Raw genomic sequence first — 11,597 nt, 5'->3', positions numbered from 1 at the left:
AAGCCCCTTACACTCTAAAAAAACAAAAGAACATGAAAAAATAGTCCCTGTATTATTTATCTTGGAGGCTATCTTATAATTGAAATTTGAGTATATCTATTGGCCATGAATTTATAAGTTATGTGAAAACTAAATAAAATGTATTTCCAGCAGTAGCTTATATTCCAGAATAGATTGTCTTATGCGAAACACATTGAAAGACTATTTTATTTTTGTTAAAGCATAAACTTCAGAAAAATTTCTGAAAAGTAGTTAAATATTTACAATTTTTTACTTTACTATATTAAATGAGTTTATGATAGACATGGTTAATTAATCAATATAATCATTTTTATTTCAAGAGTGTGTTTTGTTTTTTAAAACATTTCACATGTTTCTTATCAGGCCGTCGGAGTATTATGTAGCACTTTGGGAAAAATATGCACCCAAGCATCCCTGCAGTGGATGCTAAGATGGAAAAGGCCTCCACAGCCACCATGACTTTGTTCTTGGTGCTGTGGTAGACAGGGAGGAAGGTGACCCAGACACTGCAGAACACCAGCATGCTAAATGTCAGGAACTTGGCTTCATTGAAGGTGTCAGGCAGCTTCCTAGCCAGAAAAGCCACAGTGAAGCTCAGTAGGGCCAGGATCCCCAAGTATGCCAGCACACAGTAGAAAGCAATGACTGAGCCCTTGTTGCACAAAATGATGATGTGATCATGTTCAGAGTGTTCATCTGCTTCAATATAGGGAGGCGAGGTTCCCAGCCAGAATCCAAGGAGAATAAACTGGATCAGGACACAGATGGGGATGACAGAGTTATAGAAGCCTGAGACAAAGAGCCTTCTCATTGTTCTTCCTGGTGCCGTGGCTCTAAAGGCCAGAATTACAGTTATAGTTTTAGCCAAAACAGTGGAAAGAGCCAGAGCAAATACCAGAGCAAATGTAATTTGTTGCAATATGCAGGAGGCTGTGTTTGGCTGGCCAATGAAGAGGAATGGGCACAGGAAGCAGAGGAGGAGGGAGATGAGCAGGATGAAGCTGAGAGTCCGATTATTGGCCTTCACGATGGGTGAGTCTTGGTGCTTGAGAAAGATTCCAAAAACTACAACTGTGCTGACAGACAAGCACAGAGCTGTTCAGGCCAGAGCCATGCCCAGAGAGTCATCAAAGGACAGGAATGTCACTGACTTGGGCAGGCAGCTGTTTCTCTCAGGGTTTGGGTACTCTTGAATTGGGCAAGGGATACACTCCTGCTGATCTATGGGAAGAAATGAACCAACATGTCAGCTTCTACAATTATTTACTCATTTCACATTCATGCCACAAAGAATGTCTTCTACTGTTGTCCTTTGTAGCCTGGCACATTCTGCTTTATGCCAGTGCCAAGAAGGACAATAACTATTTAAAAAGCCATTTCTACTATTTGTCATGTCTACCTCAAAATAAGCCATGTGCTGTCAAGTTTATTACTGTTTTTCTAGGGCAATGAGAGTAAAATAGTAATCTCCTTATTTAGATGAAGTAAAACTGTCACTGACTTTCGTAGGCAGTTGTTTCTCTCAGGGTTTGGATACTCTTGAATTGGGCAAGGGATACATTCCTTTTGATCTATGGGATGAAATACACCAACATTTCTGCTTTTACAATTATTTACTGATTTTATATTTTAGTCATGGAGAGCACCTTCCACTAGTATTGTGTATAGCTTCACAGTCTTCCTTACTATAGTGCCAAGAAGGACACTAACTAATTCTGCAGAAATTCCTGTTTACTGTCTGCCATGAATACATCATGATAAGCTGTGTGCAGACAAGTTTGTTGCTGTTTGCGTTGGGCAATGAAATTGAAATAGTAATCTACTTATTCAGACAAAGTAAAATTGTCATATACTCATATGAAGAATTCTAAAACTGTGCCACACCAGCATGGTCAGACTCCTGCTGCTCAGGTACAGACCAAACAAATCAGAAAAATATTGACTCCCTGCTACACCAAAGTCCAGCCTAATCACCAGAGGGAAAATCCCATCTTTTAAAGAGACTCACAGCTAGACAAGAGGTCATACAAGGTATCAGAAATCCATGCCTCAAAGAGTATGGAACCAAAGTGGAAAAAAAAACAGAAACAAAACACCCATTTAATAAGGAGAAATTGAGAATTAAAGAACCAGAAGTAATTATCCCGTAGTCAGATGCCTAAATGCCAGTGTTCAAATACAACCAACAACAGCCAGAGCAATATGATCGCACAAGAGCCGATCTATTCTGTGGCAGCAAAACCTGAATAGTCCAACATAGCCAAAGCAAAATAAAATGACCTTAACACAACTTTATTGGAAATGATAAAGGTCCTTAAAGAGGAATTGTAAATCTCCTTCAAAAAAGCCAAGGCCCTTAAAAACTGTCAAGAATGTGAAGAAAAGTCAAGCAATTTTTAAAAACATTCATGACATGAATATTGAAAATGAAGCAATAAAGAAATCATAAACCGAGGGAATTCAGGAAAAAGCCAATCTGGGTGAAAAAACATGAACTACAGATGCAAGCAGTACCAAGAGAATATAAAAGATGCCAGGTGTTGAAGATAGAGCAGTAGAAATAATTTCATTGGGCAAAGAAAATGGTAAATATAAAAAAACTTGTACCACAAAACATCCAGGTAATCTGGAACATCATGAAAAGACAAAATCTCAAAATAATCAGAATAGGAGAAGAATCTCAGCATAAAAATTTAGAAAACACATTTAACTAAATTACAAAAATAATTAAATTGAAAGGCATGCCTATAAATGTGTAAGATGCTTACAGAACATCAAATAGATTATATCAGAAAAGAAAGTACCCATGTCACATAATAATCAAAATACTGAATGTACTTGTTGTGATATGAGTGGCAGGGAGCGTTTCTGGCACCCAGCCGCCAGCACTGCTAGCTTTACACCTGAAATAATTACACAGAAACTGTATTCTTTTAAACACTGCCTGGCCCATTAGTTCCAGCCTTTTATTGGCTAACTCTTACATATTGATCTAACCCATTTTTAATATTCTGTGTAACACCACGAGCTGGCTTATGAGGAAAGATCTTAACCTGCGTCTCTCTGGAGTGGGAGAATCATGGCAACCACCCTGACTCGGCTTCTTTTTCCCAGCCGTCTGTTCTGTCTACTCCGCCTACCTAATTTTCTGTCCTATCAGGGCCAAGCAGTTTCTTTATTACTTAACCAATAAAACAACAGATAGAAAGATGACCCTCCTCCATCATGTACTGAATAGAAATAGCTATTAAAAGCTGTAAGGGATAAAGATCAAATAATGTATAAAGGCAAATCTATAAGAATTACACTGGACTTCTCAACAGAGGCTCTAAAATCTACAAGAGTATGAATAGGTAGATAGCTTATAGACTCTTGGACTCTGTAGATGCCAGCCCAGATTAAGGCACCAGAATATCTTTCAAATAATATACATGGAAAAAACAAGATGTTAAATGACAAAGTCAAATTTAAACACAGTCTATCCACAAATGCATCTCTACAGAAGGTACTATTGTAGAAGAGAAACTTCAACAAAGGAAACATGGAAACACAAGCAATAACTAATCTCACAGAAGCAAAATCCAAGAAAGCAAACACCACCCACACTTCTACACACACACACACACACTATATATATATATATATATATATATATATATATATATATATATATATATATATACACATATATATACGTATATATATGTATATATATGTTTACAGAACATATTAATAAGATACAAAGGAATATATCTTCATCTCAGCACCTCTTAGGACCTTTTCCAAAATTAACCATATACTCAGTTACAAAGCAATTCTCCACAGATACAAGAAAGTTGAAATAACTCATTGTATTCTATCAGACCACCATGGATTAAAGTTGGGTTTAAATGTTAACAAAACAACAGAAAGCTTATAGAAATTGAATACCTCTATAATAAATGATTCATGGGTCAAGGAAAAATGAGAAAGAAATTAAAGACTTCCTAAAATTCAATGAAAAAGAATATACAACACAGGCAAATTCATGGGACACAATGAAAGATGTGATAGGAGGAAAATTCATAGCACCACGTACTTGCATAAAGAAATTATGGAATTCTCATACAGACACTTAGCAACACACTTGAACTGTAGAAGAAAAAGAGGAGTAGTTGGCTGGGAATGATTAAATTGAAGGCCGAAATCAATAAAATTGAAACAAGGAGAATAATAGAAAAAAATCAATGAAACAAAGAGTTGGTCTGTTGAGAAAATCAACATCATAGACAAGCCCTTATTCAAACTAACTAAAAGGAAAAGAGAGACTATACAAATTTAAAAAAAATGGAAGACATAACAACACACACTGAAAAAACCCAGAGAATCATTAGGTCATACTACAAGAACATTTACAAATTGGAAAATCTAAAAGAAATAAAAAACTTTCTAGATAGTTACCACATATCAAAATTTAATCAAGACAGATAAACAATCCAAGTAGACATATCTTGACAAGAGCAAAGACCTGTATTTGGTTATAATCAAGCCATCTTAATTCAATGTTAAGTTAGCTATTTAGAAGCCTCTGTAGAGCAAATCCAGGCCCAGAAAATAACCCAGTATCTCCTTATCTTTCCCTGCGAGTTAAAAATGCCTGCAAACGTGTAGGTCCCAGGCCCCAGAAGTACTTAGCATTCCCCCTGTTCGTTAACATTTACAGATGCTCAGTATTTCTTTATGTCTTCCTGTCAGCTAGGGATATCCCCAGACCTGACATTCCAGTTACAACACTTGCATAGCAACCTACCCACCCTCTGTCCTTTTGCTATACAATGTTCCTGAGAAAAATAAGATTTGCAGCTTGATCAGAATACAGATTTGCTGTCCATTTTCTCACATCTCTTGCCCCTCCATTTTTCTCCTCCAGAGTCTGGGTGACCAATCTATGTCCCAGTGGTTGGGACAATATCATCCAAAAAAATAGCAGCCATCATTAAAACTCTCCTGACCAACAAATCCCAAGGCCAGACAGTTGTATTGCCATGTTCCATCAGGACTTAAAAAAAGCCAATACCAATATCCCTAAGATTATTTCACAAAACAGATAAAGAAAAACCATTGCCAAAAATATATTTTATAAGGCCACAGTCATCCTGATACCCAAAACACACAAAGACTCAAAAATACACTTACAGACTAACTTCCCTCATGTACATCAATGCAAAAATTCTCAATAAAATACTTGCAAAGTAAATTCAATGATTATCACAAAGATCATCATGGTTAAATGGGCTTCATCCAGAGATGCAGGGATGGTTCAACATACAAAAATCAGCCAATGTAATCACTTTATAATCAAACTGAAAAAACTCCTCAAGATCATCTCATGAGACCCTTATAAAGCCTTTGACAAAATATAACAGCCCTTCATAACCAAAGTCTTTATGTCATCAGAAATATAAGGATAATACTTAAGTATAGTAAAGGAAATATTGATGTGGGGATTCCTTCTGTATGCTGTGAATACCATTGGTTAATAAAGAAACTAGCTTCACCTGGTAGGGTAAAACAGGGATAGGTGGGGAAAAGTAAACTGAATGCTGAGAGGAAGAAGGCAGAGTCAGAGAGATGCCATGTAGCCCCACCAGAGACAGATGCCAGAACATTACCTAGTACACCACAGCCACGTGGTGGCCATATTGTGAAAGTGAACAATGATGATATATGGGATGTTTCACATTGAGGAAAAGGAAAGAGAAGTAATGCAATTACATTATAATTTCAAGATTAAAAGAATAGGAAACACAAAACAATGTTTGATGTAGCAAATGCTCCAAAAATAAGGCCAGGAGTTGGTGTGATAATAGTTCTGTTGAGAAAGGAGTTTACCATGCAATCCTGATGAGTGGAGTATGGTTACTAAATATATGTCAAGGTTATAAAAGATGACTGAGCTCCATAATGATGTCCTCTCACCTCCATATTCGAGCTGTGGCAATACATGTATGCACACGGGCACACACAAACACACACACGGTCACTCACACATAAATAATTATGCACACAATGATATGAAAAACAGTTATCTTAATCATCTTTTCTTTACTTGAATATATCTATTCAGGAATTATATATTTCCAATTGTCCTACCCATAAAATGGTAACAATCTCATAGTATAGTGCAAGGAATTTAACCTATGATTAACATTAGCTCTTAGAAAATTAAGGAATATTAACCTGTTTCTTTCAGTTGTTGTGGTAACACATTCTATTTTTTATGTGATTGCTTATGTGTTGGTCTTATTGAAGACAGTAATAATAGATTGTAACCATTATTAGAATTTTGTATTTTACTTTCCCCAATTTTTCTTTATAATGTCTTTAATTATTCAAATTGAAGAATAATTACCTCATTACCCTTCTTCTCATTACTATCTCTAATCTCTGTCCTGGACCCAAGTTGGTCTTCTTTTCTATTATATTTATTCCTCTTTTTTAAAAATTATTTTTGATTTGCATGTGAGTATGTATTCATAAATATCACCTGTTCAGTCCATATATATTAGCTGTGTATATGATCTCAGGGCTGACAACAACACTGGACAAAGAGCTACAGGCAGCTGTACCTTTCTTTACAAAGACTTGTTTTTCATACAGGTTGATATTCCAAATAACATCTATTAGTGTTGTAAACTGAATTCTCTTTGTGGTACATTTTAAAAAACAGCCCCACATGCAGTTATCCTAGGTATATTTTCAGAAAATAGTCGTTGGATTTATTTATTCAAGAAATACAGAAGTAATATGGTCATATGCACAACTCACACAGCCTAGGCAACCAATAGCAGGGATCACTGCAATAGCAGAGATGAAGCTACCATATAATAAAAGGCAATTTTGGAAGTAGTAATGTAGATGACACAATTATATGAGGGTTGCCACTCAAATTTTTACACATTGTGCATATCAGCAGTGATTATTGCTGACAAATGAATGTGTGGACAAGTGAAGGAGACATGGAGAACAGTGCGGCATGATGACACCATCGTTACTTATTAGCTTTCTTCTTCCACTTCCATAAGCAGTTTGAGGAAATGGATTAATTTTCTACCTGTCTGATTGGAAATGTGCCCCTCTGGACAAAACACACAAGAAAAACAGCATCTTCGTTCTCCTTCTTCTAGAGTTTTCCAGAAACCTGGACCACAGCTCTCTGTACATACGGACTGGGGAGCCTGAGGGCAACACAGAAAAAAACTGGTCATAATTTTGCATACCAGTAAGAGGCTTAAAATAATTTTTAAGCTAAATTATTTAAATTGTAAGTATAGTATGAAAGTTGTACACCTTTATGAGTCACTGTGTAGTCTTTTTATGGAAGTATAGAGTGTAGAGTTGAAGTTATCATACTTCCCAATGGTAAATGTTCAAAGTTTCTTAATGGTGACCAAACTGTGACTCACTTCTGCCAACTTTTTTAAAAAACAAAATGTTTAGAACATCTATATATCCTCTCCTGTGGGACAGCAAGCAAATACTCCTTCTTTGTATAAATTATGCAAGAGTTGAACTGTCAGACAGAAACCCAGTCACCCTTGTCTATCTGTTTCTACCTTTTCCTTCCGTAACTTGTAGTCACAACAATTCACTCTGATTCACTCAGGAAAGAGGGTTTGGCTATTGATAGATAGTCACAGCATCTCCTGACTCCATCACATGTTGGAGTTCCATAGACACTGAAATCCATTACTCTGTCTTTCACCCTTGCCTCCCCATGCTTTTTCTTCAAAACATTAGTGATATCATCGCTTAGCATTTTCACCAATTACTTTATTTAATCATGTTAACCACATTAACCACCATAGTTCTATCACAACTTCAGTTTGTTTATATTTTTGATTTTTGCATATTTAAGGAAATATTTCTATTCTTCCCTTAGACATGCTCCTTGCCTTGATTTGACTCAGTTTCTGTCTCATAAATATCTATGTATTAATGGCTATATTGGGTCTAAGATGTGCCTCAGTAACTAACAGTCCATATAGGTCTCAGGGAAAAACCTAAGTTCAACTCCTTCCACACCAATTAGGTGAATTACAAACATTATATTTAGAGATGATTTTTTTTTAAAATCAATAATTTCTTCTGCATGAAAACTATGGACATATTTGAGTATAAGTTATCTTAAAAGAAGTGAGGTAGCTGGGTGATGGTGGTGCATGATTCTAAACCCAGCACTTCGGAGGCAAAGGCAGGTGGATCTCTGTGAGTTAGAGACCATCCTGGTCTACAAAAGCTAGTTCCAGGACAGGCTCCAAAGCTACAGAGAAACTCTGTCTTGAAATAACCAAAAAAGGAAAGATGTATTGGGCTTCAGCATTCATATATAATAAAAATGTGTATATGTATACACATGAGTGTGTGCCCATGCATGTGAATGCACACAGAACCACCCAGATACACATTTCAATATATAGCTGTTTCTGCTGTCTGGGGGATCATCTTCAAGCAGCACAAGGTTATGACAAGAATCCATGCAGTTGGTGAGGTTAACTTTTTCTATGTGAGGGGGGCTAGGGAAAATGGCATTCACAAGCTCTCTTGATGGTTTCCTTTCTTGTTCCTTTTTCTCATTATTTTCTCTGTTCACTTTCACTCTCCTATCTCGTGTTGTTTTACAGCTTTTGTATCCCAACAGAACCTTCCAGGCAGTGCAAGAATCAAAACAGTTGCATTCCATTTTTAAGTTAATGATTATAGGTAAACATGTTTTTCATCTCCATCACATGACTAAACATTCTATGTATTACAAAGAAAAATCAAATTATCCCGAGAAGCCACATATATTCATACCCAAGCAATTTGTTATAAATTATTCATGCAGCAATCAAGGTGTTTTAGTCAGGCCTTTTACTGGCAGGCTGCATTTTGTAGTTACAAAGAGAGGGTTGACTACTTTATTACATATTTTGAAATGTTATTTTACAGGAATCTTAAAGAAATCAGAAATGGAAACTTATATGTATATATATTGTATATACATATATATATATATATGTTAGTCAGCTTTACTTAAAATATTTAGGATATATAACCATTCATTAATATTTCTTTACATCAGTATATTGAGGACAGAAATGTGTATAAGTAATTAATAATCATCACCTTTGGTCCTCAACCAAACCTAGCAAGAAGAGTATATTAGGCATTAATGATTGGGTTGGTTTTTTTTTTTTTTGCTCCCTGACATTTAAGAATTCCACATGGCTATGAAACATATTCTTGTATTTATTTTCATTCATAAAACTTGGTTTAAGCTATCATTATTATTATCCCATTAGACAAGACAGCTTAGGGAGGGGTCGTCTTCTTGACAATCCACAGGTAAAAATGCCCAGTAAAACAGGATGTTTCCAAGAGAGAAAAACACTATATTTCAGGCACTGCAGATCTCCCCATGTCTGCTCACAGCGTCCTAGATACCAGAGAAAGAGGGTGGCAGCAAACATGCAAAGACACAGCATAAGTAAAAATCATTCCAGGGTCTGTAGTCCCATGGCCTTGCCTAAGTGAGATCAACCCATCAGAGGATTCACTTCTGGTGGGCTGACTCCTGGACTTGAATGGCAACTCTGTGATCCTCTGGCATGGCCAACAGCAAATCATAAACACTAATTAACTCATTTATTGCAACACAAATGAACACACACAAATTCAAGTTGAATTCAAACTAATTCTAACCACAGGAATTAGTAATATGTGAGTGCTTGTGTGTCTATGTATAGGTATATGTACATGTACATGCATAAATCCCAAGGTCAAACTCAAAAAAAAACTGATTTAATTATGAACTAAAGAGTTGAAACAAAACTAAAGAGAAAGGTCAGTATTTGTGTGCTTTCCATATAAGTATGAGGCCCTAAATTTGATCATATAGAAGGGTAGTGTAGAAAAATTAGGCACAGAACTTTCTGATGCATATGGAGCAAGGAGAAAACACAAGGTACAATTCTGCTGAGTACAGTTAAATAAAAAAGCAAGGGGTTTAGTAAGAGATTCTGTTTATAGAAAATGGATAACAACTGAGGAAGGTAATCGGTGCTGACTTTCACCACAATAGGCACATGCACTCACAAGTAAGTACATTCATATAGAACACAGCAGAACTAATAACTTAGAATATAAACATCACTTGAAATTTCAGAGACACCACACAACCAATTTTCAACTCTACAGATACTTCTTGACATATTAATGGTTGGAATTCTGCCAGACCTGATTGAAGTCACTTGGCCATTTGATCAGAACTTCATTGATGAACAAGCCTTGATCCTGTGGACTCTTGGAGACAAATTCTCCTACTTTAACTATGAATAAATAATCATTAGTATTTCTCATAACGTTTTGTATAGCATACTTTTCCATATGATTCTTGCTCTCATCAAAGCATATTTGGTCTCCAGCAGTGTTTGTAAACTTGATTTTCCTCAGAAATGGATGAAGCTGTAGGGAGACATCACTTGGATATGAATGTGTAGGAGGCCACTTGGTCTCTGTTTGGCCAGTTATCTTTAGCTTCTTATTGGCTAACTCTTAGATATTAATTTAACCCATCTACATTAATTTCTGTATCACCACGAGGTCGTGGCCTACCAGCAAAGTTTCAGGACATCTGTCTCCGGCAGTGGCTACATGCCTTCTCTTTGACTCTACCTCCTTTCTTCAGGCTTTCAGTTTAGTTTTTTCCACATATCTTTGTTCCCTTATAGTTCTGCTATAGGCCTAAAGCCTATACAGAGGATGGGAACATGTGAAATCATTCCAGACTAATGTGGTTTGATGGACCAAGACCCCATGAAAGGTCATTGTGAACACCCTAAAAAATTACTTCACCCAACAAAAAGCAGGAAGCAGTTTGGGGAGAACTATGCCCATATTCCCAATATAAAGATACTGTTTATAAATGTTTGCTTACAATTAAAGGGGGATATGCTATAAAGATTTGCATTGGTATTGATCTTGGCTTATTGCTGCAAATATAAGGTCAATTTTGTTATACTGTAGAGATGTACATTTCAGCTCTTGATTAAGGTTTTATTTCTCTGCAGCTCATTTAAAAATGTAATGTATAATTAAGAAATATAGGATAATAGATAGTCATATATAATAGTCAAGCTTTTAGCCATGTCAATTAGGTTTTCTAGATATATAGAGATACATTTCAGTTAGGTAGGTATTCATCAAATCTTCAGAGACATTGGCTCCTGCCACTACCAATCTACTTTAAGAGGATGATGGACATCGAAGAGGTTCCTTACGGAGTTTGTTAGCCATTTGGGCAAAAAGCTGCTCTTGCCTGGACTGCTTAACTGAACATGTAGGACCCACAGAGAAATGATTGTTGAACTTGCTTAAAGGTGAGACAGTCCTTTGGGTTCCTGCTTCATGGAAGAGTCTACTAGACAATCTGCAGGACACAGAAGAAAGTGACTGACAAACTGCCAATATAGGCAGAACTGTCTTTGAAATTTACTGCTTCATGGAAATGTCTGCTGGATACTATGGGCCTGTAGGCTGAAGATGAATGCCACAAT

General features: G+C 36.3%; 1 pseudogene; it reads right to left on the bottom strand.

The window, feature by feature from the left end:
• Nucleotides 1–331: 331 nt before the first annotated feature.
• Nucleotides 332–11,597, bottom strand: part of LOC142847069 (vomeronasal type-2 receptor 116-like) — a 49,707-nt pseudogene continuing 38,441 nt past the window's right edge.

Source organism: Microtus pennsylvanicus, chromosome 1 (assembly GCF_037038515.1).
Source record: "Microtus pennsylvanicus isolate mMicPen1 chromosome 1, mMicPen1.hap1, whole genome shotgun sequence".
Taxonomy (NCBI): domain Eukaryota; kingdom Metazoa; phylum Chordata; class Mammalia; order Rodentia; family Cricetidae; genus Microtus; species Microtus pennsylvanicus.
Note: the sequence above shows the minus strand (reverse complement) of the source record. Positions and strands in the feature narration are given on the sequence as shown.